The sequence below is a fragment of the Monodelphis domestica genome, chromosome 3 (genome assembly GCF_027887165.1).
Source record: "Monodelphis domestica isolate mMonDom1 chromosome 3, mMonDom1.pri, whole genome shotgun sequence".
Classification (NCBI taxonomy): Eukaryota; Metazoa; Chordata; class Mammalia; order Didelphimorphia; family Didelphidae; genus Monodelphis; species Monodelphis domestica.
The window spans coordinates 437,100,224-437,121,909 of record NC_077229.1 but is presented as its reverse complement, the minus strand read 5'-3'; the positions used below and the strand labels follow the sequence as shown (position 1 = coordinate 437,121,909).

General features: G+C 37.4%; 1 long non-coding RNA gene across 1 annotated transcript; it reads left to right on the top strand.

Moving 5' to 3' along the window:
* Window positions 1–13,184: 13,184 nt before the first annotated feature.
* LOC103106273 (uncharacterized) lies at window positions 13,185–19,208 on the top strand. The gene is made up of 3 exons (XR_464694.3): window positions 13,185–13,384; window positions 16,647–16,753; window positions 19,024–19,208. It is a non-coding gene; the product is annotated as an uncharacterized LOC103106273 (long non-coding RNA).
* Window positions 19,209–21,686: the final 2,478 nt, after the last annotated feature.

The following is a 21,686-nucleotide window of genomic DNA, read 5'->3' as shown; positions in this document are numbered from 1 at the left end:
CCAGCCACCTTCTGGGAGCTCAACCTGCAAGTGGGTGTAGGGTGCATCATTAAGAAGAAAGCTGTTTGTGGAGAGTGTGAAATTTTCATACTAGCCTCTACCCTTTTCTTTGTCACCTCAAAATCCCAAGATTAACTTTGGATTTTAAAAATGGCGAGTTTTGTTAGGAACTTTGAAGTCATCTCCTGATTGAATTGAGCTGTAACTTGCCCCCACCCTCTGATCAAGGCAGGGTAGTAGATAGAGGAAAGACAGTGGGAGAGGAGAAGAGCAGACTCTGGGGGCCACACTGGAGATCTCATGACTGTCAACTTCTGGAAGACTCTTGTCTCTTGTCCCGTCTGACGCTGGCAACTAGAAGACCCAACTCTTGCTCAGAGTGAAGTCAGTCTTTCAATTAGAGGGGCTTTGGAAAGGGATGCTACTAAGAACATAAAATTGAGTTGAGAGAGAAAGAGAAAGCTTTTTTTTTTTTGCCTTGGAATAGACAGGGAAAAGGTATGCATGGGCCTAGCTCGTTGGCTCTGAGGAGTTTTGGTAAGGAAACTGCCAACCACATGTAGCTAGAACCCTTTTCTTTTTTCTGACCCTCGTTGAAAATTATTTAATAAATAATTATAAATTAAGATACAGTCTTTCAATCTTAACCAGAGGTATAAATGTCAAACAGAGGAATTTATATTTAATATTAGAGTTAATAGGGCTCCATTGGAGTTTTTTGAGTAAAAGGATGACACGGTCATCATACCTGCTCTTTAGGAAAATCACTATATGGAAGATGATTTTAAGTGGGGAGAGACGTGATAGGCAAGTCAACCAACAGAATATGGCCATACTGTAGTCTAAGTGTGAGGAAATGAGGGCCTGCACCAGGGTGGTGGCAGTGTCAGAGAAGAGAATAGACAAAAGTGGGAAATAGTCAAGAGATGTTGCAGAGATGAAGTCCACAGGTCTCCACAGCAACAGATTACATATTAAACACGAGAACTAATGAGGAGTCAGAGATGACACCTACAATGTGAACCTGAGGGACCTGGCAATGTGATGGTGTCCTCAACAGTGAAAGGGAATTTTGGAAGGGGGGAAGATTTAGGGGGGAAATAGTTAAGTGTTGAACACTCAGATCAATATGTCTGAAAGGCAGTTTAGATGAGAGAGTAGAGGTCAACCAAGAGGTTAAGCCAGGACAGGTAGATTTGAGATCCACAAATGATAATAAATCCATGGAACCTGATGAATATAGAGTTCAAAGTGGCCCCTATGCAAAGAAGTGTTCTCCCCTTCTCTTTCTCCATCTTTGCCTCTCTGTTTGCCTTTCTGTTTCTACCTCTTTCTCTCTCAGCACAGGTTGATTTTACAAGATAGTAGCATAGAATATAACAATGTAAATGGAAAAAGTAAAGGGAAATTGAAAACTGAATGCTTACTAATTCTATGACCACGTTTGACCCAAGGAAAAAAATCAGAAAAAAAAACCCAACCTGTCTTCCTTTGCAGAAGTGGGAAAGCATGAGTATGGAACTCTGCATATGATATCAGACTTGGTGTATGTGTTGGTTACTTTTGTTGAATTTGTTAAAAATTAATTTTTTTTTCATTTTGTGTTATAAGGAATGGTTCTCTGGATAGATAGTAAAACTGAAAGAATGTTTTAAGAAATGAAGGTAATATGAAAACAAAAGTTGTCAATGCAATGTAAAAAATAATTGTTGAGGTGCAGCTAAGTGGTTCAGTGGATAGGGAGCCAGGCTTAGAGACAGGAGGTCCTGGGTTCAAATTTGACCTCTAGATACTTCTTAGCTGTATGACTTATGCAAGTCATTTAACCCCAATTTCCTAGCCCTTGCTACTCTTCTGCCTTGGAACTGATACTTAGTGTTGATTCTATGACAGAAGGTAAGTGTTTAAAAAAATAATAATTGTTGATTTTTTTTTCAGGCATCATAGACCTGAAAGCAAAATGGGTGCCCATAGTATGGTAAATGACTGAATAAATTGTGGTGCATGAATGTAATATAATATTTTTGACATAAGAAATGATGAATATAAAGAAATCAAAGATATATTGGAAGACTTTTATGATCTGATTCAAAGTAAAACAAATAGAACCAAAAAAATACAGTGACTACAACAACGTAAATCAAATTTAAATAACTAAATAAAGCAAAACTACTATGTAATTATAATACAAAGCTTATTCCTGAAGAAGACATGAAAACTTCTATCACACTCTATTTTCTTTACAGTAGCTGGGGATATAACATTGTATTTATTATCAATCTCAGTTATTATTGATGAATTTTGCTGAACTTCTTTTCTTTCTTTTTCCTTTTGGTTACAAGGGATGGGTCTCTGAACAAGAAGGGATATAATTGGAATGAAGGTGATGTAAAACCAAGAGATATCAATAATGTTAAAAATTTTGACTGCCTGCCCTTTGATCCAGCCATTACACTGCTGGGTTTGTTCCTCAAAGAGATAATAAGGAAAAAGACTTGTACAAGAATATTCATAGCTGCGCTCTTTATGGTGGCCAAAAATTGGAAAATGAGGGGATGCCTTTCAATTGGGGAATGGCTGAACAAATTGTGGTATCTGTTGGCGATGGAATACTATTGTGCTCAAAGGAATAATAAAGTGGAGGAATTCCATGGAGACTGGAACAACCTCCAGGAAGTGATGCAGAGTGAGAGGAGCAGAACCAGGAGAACATTGTACAGAGAGACTGATACACTGTGGTATAATGGAATGTAATGGAGTTCTCCATTAGGGTCAATGCAGTGATCCTGAGCAACTTGGAGGGATCTATGAGAAAGAACACTATCCTCATCCAGAGGAAGAACTGTGGGAAAAGAAACACAGAAGAAAAACAACTGTTTGATCACATGGGTTGAAGGGGATATGATTGGGGGATGTAAACTCTAAATGATCACCTTAGTGCAAATATTAATAATATGGAAATAGGTCTTGATCAATGACACATGTTAAACCCAGTGGAATTGTGGTCAGCTATGGGAGGGGGAGGAAAGATTATGAGTCTTGTAAGCATGGAAAACTATTCTAAATCATCTAATTAAATAAAATTTAAAAAATAATAATGCTAAAAATTTTAACTCCTGCCCTACCTCCTCCTTTTATAATAATTGCCAATTTGGCTTAAGGAAAGAGTAGGGGGGAAAAAACCAACCTCTTTACTGGAACAGTAGAGGATTATAGGTATAGAATACCACATATGTTGATAGACACAATCAGGATATTAGTTGGTTTTGCTGAACTGTAGCATGTGTGTATGCTCATGTGCATGCATGCATATGTGTGTGTGTGTGTGTGTGTACATATATAGCTTTCTTCTTAGAGAAAGTTCTCTGGGCATGGAAGGGAGGGAAATATATTGGGAGATGACTGTAATTTTTTTAAAGGCATCCATTTTTAAAAAGTTATCCATAAAGCTTTTCAAAGTAATATGTAATTCTCTCTTCACTTCTGACAGTGTTGCCATAGGAACATAAGATCCAAGAAGTGACTATGTCAACTGAGCAGACACATTTTTTGAACTTGTTGAGAAGAATGTGGAAGATGAGGGAGGAGGAGAGGGGATCTAGCCCAGCTATCCACTTGGAGGATCAAGATTGACAAGGAATCAGGGGGTACAATCCCATTCCCCTCATGACTTTTTGTTGGCATCTGAGGAGAACTAGAGGAGTTTGAGAAATCGGGGACTAGTCAGAGATTGTCAGAAACTGAAAGGAACATTGTGTATTGCTTAACTGCCATTTTAGTCAGAACTCTTTTTTCACCCTTCTCTGTTAATGTTAATGGTAGCTTATCCCAGAATTGTCTCTTGCTCATTTAGTTGGCAAATAACCAACTTACTTTCTGTCTGATGAGGAAGAGAAGAAGGGAAAAAGAGAGAAGTTTATTGTCTGTCCTTGAATGTTATTCAGAAGTTGTAAGAGACAAAGCTTTTTTCTTTTCTGGAGTTAACTCTTTAAATTCCTGTTATTTCTTAAAAAATAATGTTTAGCCCTCGCCTTCTGTATTAGAATCAATACTGTGTATTGGTTCCAAGGCAGAAGAGCAATAAGGACAAGGAAAGGGTGGTGGTGGGAGTGTTAAGTGACTTGCCCAGGGTCACAGAGCTAGGAAGTGTCTGAGGTTAGATTTGAACCAGAGTCTCCCCTCTCTAGGCCTGGCTCTCAATCTACTAGGCCTCTGAGTTGCCTCCTCCTGTGGTAGTTCAATTGCTTAATAAAACTGATGGCCACCATCCCAGATAGATGTGGTAAAGGATAGAGGCAGACCTTGATTGGAAGAGAAAAATGAGTTTTTTCTCTTAAAGTGATAGGGGAATTTTTCCCCCTTAGTAGGAACTGGGGTGAAAAAGTAGGTCCTAGAACAAAGCAGAAATCAAGATTATGTGAATCCAGATTATCCTGTAGATCCATAGGCATAATTAAAGAGATCCACAATGAAAGGTGGGTCAAGGAAAACCCTAAACTATAAAGTCTTCTGAACCCTAAAGTATTTTGAGAGATTCAGTCCAGAGAAAATCCTGGTTTATCCAGATCTAGGAATGCTTCAGGCAAACCTTCTGGGAGATTTAATTCAGAGATCACCTGGTATCTGTGATGAGCCAAAAATATAATTATATAAATATCTCTATATCTTCTTTCCTTTGCTTTCACTTAACTCCAATCTCTTGCCTGAGTTCTATTCTTAGATGGAATATTTGCGGTGGATAGCCTATCCACATCTCAAACTCAACAAGTACAAAACTAGTTCATTCTCTGTCTGTTCTTTCCGACATGTTTCCCCCTTCTGAACTCCCTGATTTATAACAACATTTATTTCAGTTATTCATATATATATTTTTTATATTTATTTTATTAAATTATTTTTATTTTATTATTATAACAAATATATAAAATTATATATAAATATAATGATATAAAATATTAAAAATTGATTAATATTAAAAATTAAATTAAATTAATATATTTATTTTATATTTATATATAACAACAGTTATTTCATTATCCCAGGTAAGAAATCTTGGACTCATCTTGAGTTCCTCCTTTTCCTTTCACCTCTTATACCCAAAATTCTTCTTTCCAAATGCCTTTGAGATTTCAGAATTTTAGATAGAATAGGAACATTTGGGAAGACTGTATAAACTGATGCAGAATTAAATGAGCAGAACTAAGAAAAACAATTCATACAATGACTGAAATGATGTTAAGAAAAATATTTAAAATTCTTGAGAATTTAGGTTAATGCAATGAACAATCATGATTTCAGAAGACTGATGGTCAAGCAATTAGGGACATACTAGAGGTAGAGAATGAAGCGTGGTGATCGTCAGACATGACCAATGTATGAATTTTTCTCTCCAACTACTTATTTATTACAAAACAATGTTGATGTTTTTAAATAAAACCCTTACCTTCTGTCTTAGAATCAATACTATGTATTGGTTCAGTGGAGATTGGATTTGGCTCTCCCCTGATTATAACAGTGAAGGTACTTAGCTCTTCCTTTATTGTGAAGATTGAATTGTAATCCACAATCCCTTTTTAGATTTTAATCTCCAAAGTGTTAACTCAGTATTTAAAGTAGATCTACCCATTTTAATAGAGCACTCTATTGTGACCAGGTGTTTCAGGGCTGTAAGGCAGAGGATGCTGATGAAGCAATGAGCAAATATCTGTCAGAAAAATTAAAGATGAAAGACAAATGGCTTGGTGTCTGGAAGACAAATCCAGAGTTGTTCTTCATCAAATATGAAGAAGCTTCTATACCATTTGTTGGAGTTCTTGTTGAGGGTGTATGGGGTGCTCAAGAGGGGTAGTATCTCTGGTATGGAGGGCTTGTCAGGCCCTCCTAGGGCAGCTCTCCAGCCTCTGACCCCCACCTGACATCCAGCTCTCACTTGTGCCTCCCAGTAACTGCTAGCATGTGGCAGCGGCCACACCCTGGGCAATGGCTTGGACAGGCCAGCTAAACCTTTGTAAGGGTAGCCATTGGGTCGTTGTCCACCCCTGGTGAACCAGGGCTTTGCTCACCCAGCATGTGAAGACTGCTTCAAAGGAACAGGCAGAAGAAACCAACAAGAAGGTTCAACGGCTGAGATGGCAACACAGCAAAGCACTGTGGAGTGCTCAGGACGTGTTGGAGCACAAAAGACAACACGGCCATCCAATGCAGCTGAGGAAGTCTCCAGGTGTAACGATTTTTCGTACCAATGGACCCAGGCTTCCAACGCTGAGAGAGTGTGACTGTCTCTGTGCATCGGCTTTTCCACTTAAATCTCCTTCACACACAAGTGTCTTTGTGCACACTCATCTATCATAGATGAAAACGCACAAAGACAATCATCCTCAGTTACTGAGAGACGACTACTACTACCCATTTTAACTACAAAAAAGTGTTAACTAACCACAAAAGATGTTAACTAACTACAAAAGGTGTGAACACCCATTTCATACATTGAGTGGGCAGTCTTGTAGAGGAGCATCTGTTGTGATTGGTAAACATAAAAATTTAGGGGAGGTGATACAAGAGAAAAAAGGTCTTTAAATAGAGGAAATAGAGGCACAGGGAGATCAGGAATCAAGGATTCAGTCACTTGGAGGAGAGACTGGAAGACAGACACTCAGACTTGGAATGAAGATACTTGGCTGTGGAACTGGACCCTTGGAGGAGCTCGTGTAGGAGATCTCAGACTGCTTTCCTTTTAGACAGTCACTGTGGTAAGGGGTGTAAAGGCTGACTTAGTTTCCCTGCCTTTCTGGAGGTATGAACCTCTGTGAAATGCCCATCATCTTGAAACTTCTTTCCCCTGGCTAGGACTTAGAATTTTTTTTAATTATTTTATTTGGTCATTTTCAAACATTATTCATTAGAAACAAAGATCATTTTCTTTCCCCTCCTCCACCCCTCCCATTGGTGATGCTTGGTTCCTTTGGGTATCACATGTGTCCTCATTCAGAGCTCATTTCCATGTTATTGGTTTTTGCATTAGGGTGTTCATTCAGTCTTTCCTCAATCTTATCCCCAGGACTTAGAATTTCTACCTGGCTCTGAGGAAGGCAGAGTTCTCTCTTTCTTAATATCTTCCCTCTATTGTAAAAATAAATGACCATAAATTACATTTACTTTAGTAATTCATTTTGGGATTTAGAAATTAAATCCCTGGTGACTACCAAATTAATATATTCAGGTCCAACCATAAAAATTTAACAGTTCTAAGGCAGAAGAATGGTAAGGGCTAGGCAATGGGGGTCAAGTGACTTGCCCAAGGCCACACAGCTGGTAAGTGTCTGAGGCCACATTTGAACCCAGGACCATGTGTCTCTAGGCCTGGCTCTAAATCCCCTGAGCTACCCAGCTGCCCCCCAAAATAATGTTTTTATCTAAAGAGGGGCAAGAGTTGCAGGAGAAATATGTTAGAAACAGGAAATGAACCCATGATTTCATTTGTTTAGGGTAAAATTGAAAGTTGATTTAAAATTTTTGCTAATGTCAACATGAAAATAAGAACAAAGTACCAACAAGGGTTAACAAATTAACAAATCAGTTCACCACACAACAAAGGAGAGTATTGCAATACCCACTCTCAGCCAGAAAAATCAAGTTTAAATAAACTTCAACAAGGAAGAATGATCAGAGAGAGAAGCAGTGGGGAGATACCACTTACTTTTGATGATAGAAAGACTCTAGCTGTTTTTAAGTAGCAAGAGGGAGGAGTGTTGGGATTAAAGTGATTAAATTCTGATAAAATCAAAGGCTCCAGGAGTGGTAAATTTCCAGACAATATCACAAAATCTGCTGCAACCTTGAGCTCAGTAGGGTGAAAGGCAGCCCCTTCTGATAACTGCATTTAAAACTAGTACTTAAGTTAAATTTAATATTGCTTTTCAAAGTGCCTTCCCCTAGTAAACTTCATGCATCTCCCATATCCCAGAAAAACTTGTCTAAAGGTCAGGTTTTTTCCTTATAATTACCTCTACCTTTGTAACCCCACCATCACCCACTTTCAAAGAAACTTGATTAACCTAATAAGTCAAATCCCATCAATTTACAATATTGTAGCAATTCCCATTGCTGGAGACTATTCCCATAACCTGAGAACCTTTGTCTGATGACTGGAATCACATGCCTTGACTGCATTTAAGGGTGTTTCAGAAAGGGAGGTCCAAATGATGTAATCTCTCTCTCTTTTTCATTTTAAAACTCTTATCTTCTGTCCTAGTATCAGTTCTTATTGATTCAAGGTCTGCAAGAGTTAGGCAATTGGGGTTAAGTGACTTGCCCAGGGTCACACAGCTAGGAAGTATCTGAGACCAGATTTGAACTCAGGAAGACAAGTCATCCCAACTTCAGGTCTGGCAATCCACCTGCCCAACCTGTCAGCCTTCACTAGAGGTCTTTGATGATCAAGAGAGGCATTGTCCCCATTTACTGATAATTTCCAGGCTTATTAATGAATGGATCATGCTTGGAAATTTGTTCCTCAGAATTTCTCTCCCAGAAATAGAAAACTACCAGATGAGAACCACAAATCAGGGGTCTACCTTCTACCAAATCAGGCGTTATCATCCCTTAAAGCCTTAGAGAATTGCCTAGAACTTTGTTAACTTAAGTAACTTATCAGGTTCATATAGCCATTATGAGAATTATCTATCTTAGATATCTGTCACCTCATTGATCACTTGGGTTGATTCGGATAGTTAGAGTGATTTTTTTTTAAACCCTTATCTTCCATCTTGGAATCAGTACTGTGTATTGGTCCCAAGGCAGAAGAGTGGTAAGGGCTAGGCAATGGGGGTCAAGTGACTTGCCCAGGGTCACAAAGCTAGGAAGTATCTGAGGTCAGATTTGAACCCAGGACCATATGTCTCTAGGCTCTCAATCCACTGAGCTACCCAGCTGCCCCACCCCAGTTATTGCAATTTTTTAAAAAAGATGAAGTTAAAGAAAGAAAAGTACATACATGAAACACTTGAAATATACAAAGGGAGCACAAGAAAGTTCAGAAGAGTGCATAAATAATCAGAATAGTGCTATTATTAAAGTTATTATATCCTTAAACTATATTAAGTGGAGATTTACTTTCATATGCAGTCTTCTTTTTCTACTTACCTAGCAGCTAAGTGGAACAGTGACTAGAATACTAGGCCTATATTTTAAATTCAACATATAATTGGAGTCAGGGAGACCTGAGTTCAAATCCAGCTTCATATAATTTCTAGCTGTATGACTCTCAGCAAGTCACTTAACCTAAGTCTGTCTCTATTTCCTCAACTCCAAAATGGGGATAATAAAAGTACCTAAATTCCAAAGTTGTTGTGAAGATCAAATGAGACAATATTTATTTAAAAAATTTTTAAAGGCTTAGACAATTGGAGTTGTCTCTAGTTCAAAGTCATATAGCTACGGATTATCTGAGACCAGATTTGAAACTAAATCCTCTGGACTCCAGGTCTGATACTGTGTTTACAGTGCTAAGTAGTTGTCCCTGAAACAATATTTATAAAGTGCTTAGTACAGTACCTGGCACATAGTATGTGGTTTAAAAAAATCTTTATTCCTTTCACCTTTTTGTATATGGTAATGTTGATATAGTTTAGTGTTAAGCTAATAAATTAAAATTTTAATTTATTTGGAACTATACCCAAAGGGCTATAAAAAATTGCATACCCCTTGAACCAGTATTATCACTACCAAGTCAGTCTGTGTCCCAAAGAGATTAAAGAAAGAGGCAAGGACCTACTTGCAAAAAAAAAAAATATTTATAGCAATCCTTTTAGTGGTAGCAAAGAATTGAAAAGTGAAGGAATGTACATCAGTTGGGAATAGCTAGGCAAATTGTGGCATATGATGATGCATAAGCAAATATGAATAACATAGAAATAGGTTTTGAACAATGATATAACACAGTGGAATTGCTTATCAGCTTTGGGAGGGAGAGGAAGAAAATGGGGAGGGAGGGCAGGGAGAATCATGACCATGGGAAAATATTCTAAAAAATAAAAAAATTAAAAAAACAACTAGATTATAGCAGGAGCCTCCTAATGTTCTCTCTTGCTTTTCTGGCAAAACTGATGGACAGAAAGAAGGGAGAAGATTGTGTTAGAGTAAGGAAATGTATCCACAGATTTTTTTTTAAGACACTTTTAGAAATTATTTTTTATTAATTTTTTTCAGTTAGAGGTAGAAACAATTTTTTAACAATTGTTTTGTGACATTTTGGGAAACAAATTCTCTCTCTCCCCTTCCCCTTCCTTGAAATATGAATAACACACATACAAAAAGGAAATTCATTAAATAAATAAAGTGAAAAATAGTATGCTTCAATCTGCATTCAGACTTACAGGTCCTCATATGGTGGTGGATAGCATTTTTCATCATGAGTCCCTTGGGACTGTCTTGGATCTTTGAATTCTGATAATAGTTTAGTCCTGGAAGGTGGTTTTGAGATCATCTAGTCTAAACCGCTAAATTTACTGTGAAGATTTGGCTCTCCCCTGATTGTAACAATGAAGGTATTTAGCTCTTCCTTTATTGGGAAGATTGGATTGTAATCCACAATCTATTTTTAAATTTTAATCTCCAAAAGGTGGTAACTCGGTATTTGAAGTTTTATTTTAACTACAAAAAGGTGTTAACTAACTTCAAAAGGTGAAGTAAACAAAAAAAAGGTGTTAAGTAACCAAAAAAGGTATAATCTAACCAAAGAAGGTGTGAACTAAAGAATGGGCAGTCCTGGAGAAAAGCGTCTGCTGTGATTGGTAAACATGAAATTTAGGGGAGGTGACACAAGAGAAAAAGGTCTTTAATAAGAGGACCAGAGGCCAGAAGAGGTTAATTTCAATTCAAGTTAGATCTTTGTGCACAAAAACACACAAAGACAATAGTCATCCTCGGTTACTGAGAGACTACTACTACTAGATCAAAGAACTCTCACTCAGAGGAGAGACTGGAAGATGGACACTCTGACTTGGCTGTGGAACTGGACCCTGGAGGAGCTCGTAAAGGAGACCTCAGACTGATTTCCTTTTAGACAGTCACCGTTGGTGATTGAAAGGCTGACTTAGTAACCCTGCCTTTTCTTTCTTTTCTTCTTCTAAGGAAAAAGAGAAATAAAGAAGGAAGGAAGGGAGGAAAAGAAAGGGTACTGAGAAGCATAGAAATGGCTGTTCTACTGTCTCTGTCATAGAGAAGAAAGGAACAAGTCATTGAACCTCTTTTCCTTATCCTTTTTCTCAAAGAAATCTCAGTTATTTCATCTGCAAAATAGATAATAGTTATGAGGATAAAGTGAAATAATATTTGTAAAGTGTTCTTAAAGTACTATATAAATGTTATTATTATTACTATTATTTTCAAATAATTGCCAGATCTTGCCTTTCTACCTTTGTCTTTTTTTACTGAAAACATTTTATTTTCCCAATAATATAATAACAAATTTCCATATCCTTGTACCCAAATCATAAGATCCAAATTGTCTCCTCTTCCTCCCTCCATCCCCCCCCTCCCAGAGATGATAAACAATTTTATCTAGGTCATACATATATTATCATATAAAACATGCTTCCACATTGGTCAATGTAAGAAAATACTCATATGAAACCAAAACTCCAAAATTAAAATACAAATAAACTAAAGTGATCTGTATTCACAAATTCTTTATGGGATGGCAGCTTCCTTGATTCAGTAGAAATGGAAGGTCTTTGTAAAAGTATGCTGCTTACAAATAGATGTGGTTATGTGGTTAGAAGACTTATGATATAAATATTAATAGAATAGTATTGAATAATATGAAATAACTGGCAGTTTTCAAAGTGGATAGAAAACTGGTTTTCAAGTCAGAAAGTCATGGATTCAAGGCCTGGTATATGGCACATCCAGGCTATATTACCCAAGACAAGTCATTTAAACTGATCATTATCAATTGTGGGCCAGGAAAGTAGTGGAAATATGGAAACATGAGCTAATAATCCCTTCACTCCACCACAACACTAGACAAGATTGTTATAAACAAAGAAGCTGTGGTAAAGACTCAGGACAGTTTGAATTAACTTTGTACCCAGGTGGATTGATCTGGGAAGTCAGAAAGTTCTATACATTTCAGAGGAGATGCTGGCCTGCATTTGTGCAAAATGTTTCCTGATTAGGAGTTTATACCAATAAGATCCCAGATCGAATACAAAAATGTATAATGGGGACCAGGCCAATGAGTCTAGCCCTTACAAGCATGTACAGAATTTTAAAAAATTTATTTAATTAATTTAGAATATTCTTCCATGATGCCATGATTCATATTCTTTCTTTTTCCTCCTCCCTCCCCCCTCCAGTAGCCAATGAGCAATTCTACTGGATTTTACATATGTCATTGAGCAAGACTTATTTTCATATTATTAATATTTGCTTTAGGGTGATGGTTTAGAGTCTACATCCCCAATCATATTTCTATCGAACCAGGTGATCAAACAAATGTTTTTCTTCTGAATTTTTGCTCCCACAGTTCTTTCTCTGGATGTGGATAGAGTTCTTTCCCCCAAGTTCCTCTGGATTGTCCTGGATTGCTGCTAGTAGAGAAGTCTGTTACATTCAATTGTACCACAATGTATCAGTATCTGTGTACAATGTTTTCCTGGTTCTGCTCCTCTCACTCTGCATCACTTCCTGGAGGTTGTTCCAGTCTCCATGGAATTCCTCCACTTTATTATTCCTTTTAGCACAATAATATTCCATCACCAACATATACCACAATTTGTTCAGCCATTCCCCAATCGAAGGGCATCCCCTCATTTTCCAATTTTTGCCACCACAAAGAACACAGCTATGAATATTTTTGATGTGCAGAATTTTTGATGGATACAGACCTCAAATTGACTTTAGAGCAGGGGTCCCCAAACTTTTTACACAGGGGGTTAGTCACTGTCCCTGAGACTGTTAGAGGGCTGGACTATAAAAACCTAATCCTAACCCTAACTGGGCAGCAGTATACACAGTGAGGAATCTCCTCCCCCAGATCACCATGCTGATGTCTTCCATTGTGCAGCCACATAATCCTTTGAGCAGCACCTCCTTCTAAGGCACCATGAAAATTATGATGTCACCAGAAGTAGTACTGTACATGAGCACCGTCACTGCCACACAGTGCTCCTCTCACTGACCACCAATGAAAGAGGTGCCCCTTCCAGAAGTGTGGTGGGGGCTGGATACATGGCCTCAGGGGGCCACATGTGGCCCACGGGCTGTAGTTTAGGTACCCCTGCTGTAGAGCATACTCATACATTAGCTGGTTGTGATCTCTTTACCCTGTGGTGAAGAGGACACTTTGATTGTTCATGGATCTAGGACTGGGTGCATTCAGAAGGTAAGTCTAGAAGCAGGTTAAGTAGCACAGTGGATAAAGTGCCAGACCTGGCTAATTCTAAGCCTGGCATTAATATCCTTTTAACAAAATGATTAACTGATGGATATGAGAGATTACTTTTCTAGCTTCTTTATTTAGCTTGCTCTTCCACAGCAGCCATGTGGACAGCATCAACTTAGATATTGTGAAAACGAAAAATCTAGTCTTGCCTCAATTTATCAACTCTCTGTCTCTGTCTGTCTCTGTCTCTCTCTCTCTCTGTCTGTCTCTGTCTGTCTGTCTCTGTTTCTGTCTCTGTCTTTCTCTCTCTTTTTCTTTCTCTCATCCTTTTTTCCTACTCCTTTCTGATTAAATAAAATAATAAAATTTGTATCAGTCTCACAATTTTAATCTTATAAGTGCAAATTGAGAATCACTGTATTAGATCTCTTTATGTTCCATGTACTCTCTGCCTCAGTGTAGTTGTAACCCTTGTTAAAATTCTCAAGGACAGCCGTTTGAGGAAGTGGGCTCATACACCATCAGAGAGGGATGAGACTTCTTAGAGTCCTTTTGCTGGACCAGAAATCATAATACCCTACCAGCCTTCCATCTACAGTAGTAGATTGAGAAGCCTTGATAATGGCTTATAAAACTTAGGCCAGAAAGCATACTTTGAGCTAACTAACAACCACACTTACAAATTTAAGCCAGTAGAGCCTTATGTGTATTCTCTAGTAACTTTAGTGTGAGATTTGATTGTCTTATGTGACTTCATTTGCAATCAGGTTCATCTTTTAATTAGGATAATTAATTAGAGCTTATTACCATTCCTTGTCACCCCTACTTCCCCGTCTAAAGGGACAAGTAGTGTGTGAAATGAATATAAAAATGTAATCTCTTAACCTGACAGTCAGGATGCCAGCCAACAAGACATGTGATTAAAGAGGCACATAGATAGCTGGAGTCCTGTCTCCCAGAAGGGGCTGGTGGAAGTCCTGCATGATATATCTGGTGACCCAGTCTGTCCAATTAGAGAGCCCCAATAGAAGTAACGTCACTGGCCTTATTGGGCAGTAGTGAGCTCTCTTTGGCACTGGAATCTTCTTTAGCTCTAGCTCTCCACTAGAACATTGGCTGAATTTGGCAAGCATGGAAGTGGGCTTCTTTTTTTTTGTAAGGGCAACCTGCTGATTTTTCTTTCTTTCTCTCTCACTTTTAATAATAAACAATTGTAATTTAACATTCAGCCTCCAAGATGAATTTTAATCATTACAGCTGTAACACCCCCACCTTCCATAGTTGTCCCAAACACATTACATTTTTGTTGTGTTGGTTGTGTCTTTAATGAAATGGGTTTTGTACTGATGTCTTTCCATATTAAAAAAGATGGTGAGTTTAAAAGCCACTTGTGATAAAATAAATGATTTTCTATGAAGGATGACTGGGAAATACATTACCCTACACTGCTGTCATCTTAACTTGTCATGGAATTTACATCATGCTCTTATTGTCATTATGTTCTTATTAGGTCTCTGGGATTCCTGATATTTGGAGAAATAATCTCCTATTGTTAAAATTATATTACATGCATCTCTTTAGGTTGTCCTTGCCTGAAGAGATTATCAACTCTGCTTACTGCTTACTGAGAGGAAAGTTAGAGTATTTATTTCTTTTCTTGGACTATCACATTGCTTATGAAATGATATCTGTAGACATATTGAAGGGAGTCATTAATGCTACTTGCTTCAAGATTTCACTTCTGTCTTTATGATAAAAAGGACTGCCAAAGTCTCTCTGAAGAATTTTGATATCGATTGTGACCCCTGGGAGACACTAGCACAGGACCATGTGTGGCCACATAAAAGAAGGCATCATGGGTTCTATGAGCAAAGCAGAATTTGAAGTAACTCAAAAGGAATGTAAGATGTATAAATTTAGAGACATCTCCATTCCAAATGCTCATATAAGCTATTTGTGCCCAACCTGTGGTCGAGCCTTCCTAGTTCATAGTGGTCTGATCAGCCACAGCTCAACACTGTTCACCAACCTCAACATAGTGATGTCACTTTGGTCCTCTTCTGAGTATGAAGGACAACAACCAACCAAGGATAGATCCATTTTCAGACCCAGCCACTTTGCTTTCTTTTACTTGATCAATTTTTATTTGTTCCAAAGAATGGTTCTAACCATGGAGGAAGGAAGGGAGTTATTGGGCAGTAGTAGTAGTGATATTTAAAAAAACAAAAACAAAAAACAAGAAACATCAACTTAACATTAAAAGATAGCACATGCCTAAATTTCAACATCTCGTATCTGCTAAAAATAAACACAACCTCTTTTGAGGTACAAAGGGAAAAAAGGCAAAAATGACTTAGGCAGAGAGGAACTAAAAGAAAAAGAGGAAGTGAATTAATTTCTGTGTCTTACACCAACATATGACATACCCTGGGAAAAATGGTTTCGGTGCCACTTGAAAACTTAATATTTCCTTAACTAATTTTTTTTTCATTAAGCCAGCTATGGCCTAAAAAAACCAAAACACAACCCTTACCTTCTGCTTTAAAATCAATAAGAGCAGTAATAGTAAATAATAAATAGTTTTAAAATAATAATAAAAATATAATAATAATAATAGTAATCAGTTCTAAGGCAGAAGAGTGGTAAGGACTAAGCAGTTGAGGGTAAAATGACTTGCCTAAGGTCACACAACTAGGAAATGTTTGAGGCCAAATTTGAACCCAGAATCTCCCATCTCCAGGCCTGGTGGTTCTATTCTCTCCATAGAGCCATCTAGCTGCCCCTCAGTTATGGTATTATTAAATAATGAGTTAATTAATTTGAAGTCTATTGATGGCTTTCATTTTTTAAATCACAAAAATTTCCAAATATGTGTCCCTCTCTCCCCATTAAATGTTCTCTGGCAACAATAAAAGTTAAGTAAAATCCAACCAACAAGACTAAAGTCTGAGAGCAGAAGAGGGAAGTGTGTTTCATAATCTGTTCTCTAGAATCAAGATTGACCATTGTAGTTTATCTGAGTTTGTCAGGATGTGTGAGTGTATGTATGTGTTAGGTTCTAATGTCTTTGCTCCAAATCAGTTCATATTAGTCTCCCAATATTTCTGAATTTTTCATAGTAATTGTTTCTTTCCGCATAGTAATATGCTATCACTTCTATATACCTCAACTTAATCAGTCATTCCCCAATTAACTAACACTTTTGTTTTTTGGAATTTTTTGGTTTGGTTTGTTATTTATTTGTTATTTATTCCATCCACAGAACTCCATGGATTATGTACTCATACAGTAGGTGTCTTTTAGTTTTATTGGAGGAAAAGTTTCAAGAGGAGCAAAAATCTCTCCATGTATTTGCTAATATGTTTGGAGGTAGGTGGAATTAATTCTACTTCAAGTGAAGAGACTGTTGGCAGATACTAGACCTCAACCTCTTTCCCTTAAATTCCAAAGGATTTGGATTTAGGGCTAGGATGGACTTCAGAAATCCCCATTCAGTGCTCAGCATGCACAGTCTGGGCAAGGACTGAGATCTGATGTAATCTTTTGCCAGGTAAAGACATCCTTCAAATCAAAACTCAGAAAGAACAAGCATTGTTACTAACTGGGACTCATTTGGTTGTTACTGTTCAACATCTGGTTGGATAGGTGGTCTTCTATTATCCCTCTTCATATCTTCTTCAAAAAGGTTTAAAATAGCATCTCTATGTAGATGACTCAGATCTATATATACAGCCCCAATCTCTCCCCTGAGTTCACTTCTCAGGTCACCAGTTGCCTGTTGGACATTTCTAACTGGATGTCCCAGAGATATCTTAGACTTAACAAGTCTTAAACTAAACTCATCTTTTCCTCTTACACCTTCCTCTTTTTCAAGATTCTCTCTTTAGGTTCAGATTATGACTGTCCTTCCAATGCATCTCAGTATTCTGTAATTCTTCCTCTTCCTTCTTCCTTCAGTCAGTTTCCAAATGTTGTCACTTCATGACATCCCTCAATCTTATATCTGACTCCTTTATACTCATACAACTATCACCTTAGCTCAAGTGCTTATTGCCTTTCACCTAGATTATTGCAAACAGCTTTCTAATTTACCTCCTTGCTTCAAGGGTCTATCTAGCCACTCCAGTGCATTCTACTTATGACTGCCAAAGTGATTTTCATTAACAAAGATCTACATGGTTTCTCTATTCAACCAGTTCCAATAGCACCCTATCATCCTTACAATAAAATATAAATTCCAGGGTCAGGCCTTCAGAACTCAAGGATGAAGCCTTTGAATCTCCTATGGACCCTTTTAAAGTTATGATTCTCCAATCCCATCAGGGACTTTCCCTCTACCTTAGGAGGATTTAATTGCATGCATTCTGAAGGAATGAGAAATGTATGTTCTAATTAACATATGAATTATAGTCAAGTGAGATTCAATTTCAATTTGGCTCTCACTCTTCAATAAATCAGCATAGACAAGTCCAAAAAATTTATATATATATATAAATTCCACTCTTTAGTTTTCAAAGCCCTATCCTAATCTGAAAAAAAATGTAACCCTAAATTCATTTCTAACCCTAATCCTAAAAAATTAACATTTTCTCTTTTTTTCCTCTACCCAAGCTTTTCCTCTGACTGAATGAGAAAGATTTTCCAGTAAAATACTAGTATATAGGAAATGAATATGAACACTGCTAAGCTGAGAAAATAAGTTAAGATTGTCCAATTCTATGTAAGAGACAACTTTTAGACTTTAAAATAATAGACTTTTATGAATACTAAATTGGAAAGACATTCAGAATTTGTTTGATTCAATCCATACCCAACAGATTCTTTCTATGACATCCTCACAAAGAAACAACTAGTCTCTTCTGGGAGATCTGAAAAATTCAGATGTAGTGATGTGAAGTTTTAGTTTGTTGTTTAATTAAGTGGTTATACCCACTATTGGGTCAGGGACTGGTAGAGTCTTATAGGAAATTGACCACTGATTTTGTGTATAGCTATCATTCCCAATAAAACCGTGACAAGAGAAGTCATTGGACTTCCTTTGAAAATGAATTTAAATGATTAGAATCTCTGGATTCTGTGTAATCTCTGGATTTGGGGTAATCATTCATTTGTATATTCAATTTCAAGGATGTGGTCTCTAGTTGATGAACAGGTTTAGTCTCAAACTTTCATTTACTAGTTGAGAAGGAGCATTACCTAGTGCAGAGATAGCAAACACAGAGCCTACCAGTAGCATTCTTGCCACAACTCTCACACCACTGGATCATTCCTCATTTCACCTGTGTTAATGTGAAATCCCATAACCCCATATGCTCCCATTATTCTGTATTATGTTATATATATACACACACACACTGATCCAGGGGAAACCAAAAGAACTAATTTAAATACAGAGTATTTTCCAGCTTCCCATATTTACACCAGAATAAAGTACTGACACTCATAGAAATGAACCTTAAAAAAAAAAAAGGATTTTGTTTGAAGAAGTTGCTTTTTATCGCCATAATGCTATGTACTTATTGGCTGGTCATGAGACAAAAATATAGCAATAGGTTGCTAGAGCTTTTTAATTTGAAGTCTTCAATATTTCTCACATGGAATACACTTCTTACTGAGGTTTTTTTTTTTTTATCATAAAGGGGATGGATACTCACAATGTCCTTTTGGAGATTTGAAGATACAAGAGATTCCACCAGTTCTTATACCATAGAATTAAGCCATTCCAGAATATCCTAGATAATATGTTTGGTGCCACCCAGCCACCATAGGGTAGCTCTTAAATGTGATTAGAAGCTTTGTGATTTCCCCCAATAAAGACTGTGAGAACTGGAGCTTTCTTCTCTCCAGAATAATATGTATGTGTCAGACCCTTTGCTAAACACTAGGTATCTAGAGCACAAATCATTACATCTAAAGATGGGAGATGAGGGGAGGGGTCAATAAATAATCTGACTTGAATCTTAGGATCAGGGGAAGAAAGGGAAACTTCAGAATTTTTAAAGGGGAAAAGGGAGGAAGGAGAGAGAGAGAGAAAGGGGAAGGAACAGGGAGGGAAAAGAGAGAAGAGATGGGGAGAAAAGAGAGAATAGGGAAGGAGGAGAAGGAAAGAGGAGGGAAGAGAGTAAAAGAAGGAAGGGAGAGAGAGAGGGAATGAGAGAAGAAAGAAGTGAGGAGAGAAATAAGGGAAAGGAGAGGGAGCAAGGGAAGAAGGAAGGAGAAAGGAAAAAGAGAAGGAAAATAACATATGTTTTTCTAAGTCGATATGTTTTCCTAAAGATCTTTATGTATTTTTAGTGGTTCTCAATTCTATTTGAGTTTGAAATCAATGACCTAGTGAATAGAACACTAAACCAGAATGCAGAAAGACCTGAGTTCCAATCATTCCTCACACTTACTGTTACCCTCACCAAAGTCATTTTAACCCTCTGAGTCAGTGTTTGATATGGGCGGGGTCCAGCTCATTCTCAACTCCAGGGTTCCAAACAGGTGGCAAAAGATCAGTCAACAAAAATAACGAAGGGAAGACAGCTTAATCATTAGGGTCATGGGATTGCTTTGCATCTGATAGCTGATAGCTGCTCCACCATTCCCAGGTCTGGGGTTTATTTTTATACACATTTTCTTGGCTCTCAAACACATTACCTAACACACATGTTCAAAGAGAGATAATTTGAAAAGTGATACATTAACTTTTAACAAATCATTTGATTAACATTCTATATTTTGTATTGTGATTACAGACATTATACAAGATAAATAATTTCTTCACAGATGGCTTAATTTCCTCATTACCCCATGGGAAGTTTTGAGCTTACAAACAATCAAGGAAAATTATTTATTACTTTTAATAAAATGGAATAATTAATCAACAGTTCTTAAAAGACAATTCAACAATCATATCATTGAGGTTGAGGGGTACTGGGAATACAATTCAAATTTAGACTGATCATTTCTCAGGGTTTCACTAGGGAGTTTCTGAGTTACTGATTTGTGTAATCGAGTCACTGAAGCATACTGAAGCTTGATGTACTTGTACTTATCCCATGGCCTCTACGATTGATTTGTGTGCTGACTTCATGAGAATAGGTTTCTATGACTGGGTAAGTTTTGGGCTTGGCCTGTAGCTGCAGTTTTGCTGGGAATTATGTACCTAAATAAAAGTTAATCCATGATAGTCTTTTTGGGATTGGGTTTAAGGGTCTGATCTTTTTTGTGATGTTTTGGGGTATTAGGGTACAGGTTTTTGCTCTTACATTATTTCTTTTGAGACTAGGGGGAATGATAATCATGTCAATTCATAGGTAAGGGGCATTGATGAAAGAGGTCATGTAAAGAGGGATTGGCTGGGCAATCACATCTCTCCAAGGATCACTCTGTGGTCTCTCCAGCTACCACGCGTGACTCTATCAAGGCGTCATGGCCTAATGGCTCCCAGCAAGTGTTCCTATCTGTAAAATGAAAATTGTAATATTGATAGTAATATCTTCCTTCCTGAAAGGGTTGTCATGAGGATCAAGTAGGAAAATGTATATGCAGCACTTTGAAAACTTTGAACCTTGATTGTTCAGAAAGAAGAGAGTATATTTTTACTTAGAAACAATGTTAAGATAACAAATAGTAGTAAGATCAAAAATTGTTCCTCAGTAAATGAATGGTCAAAGGATCTGAACTAACTGTTCTCAGAACTGCAGCTTATTAACAACTATCTGCAAGTATACCCCTAAAGGAAATAGAAATTCAAAGACACCTGAGGCTTCTTTTCACACCCAGCAAAATAGCAAAGATGACAGAAGAGGGAAATAGTTAAATATTGAAAGGGTTGAAGAATGAAGTCCACCTTAATGCATTGTTAATGAGTTGTAAATAGGTCCAAACATTCTGAAAAGAAATTTGGAATTAGGTGAAAAGATTCTAAAATGTCTGTCCCATAGGCCACTGTAGCCCAGCTTCTAGTCCTAACCCCCTCCAAACCTCACTTCTCTAAAAGCACAGCCAGCCCCAAGTTGAGGAGGATATTTCTTGTTACATCATTTTATGAGTACAGTTTTCATGAACCAGGGGATTGCTACTTCTTCGTCCCACAGACTTTGGTTTCTAGTTTCTATTTTCAGACTGCTGTCACTAGCACTTTATCAGGCAACAAGGTCACCGGGTTTTGCATGTGGGAATCCATTAATCTCTCTCTGAATCCCTGGCTATTCACGATGTTATCCTTTTAGAACTCAAAGTCTTTTTTTTCCAGGAAAATGAGTACAGGTGTTTGGACTGCTAGTGTTGGTATATAAGTATAAGGTTAGAGAAC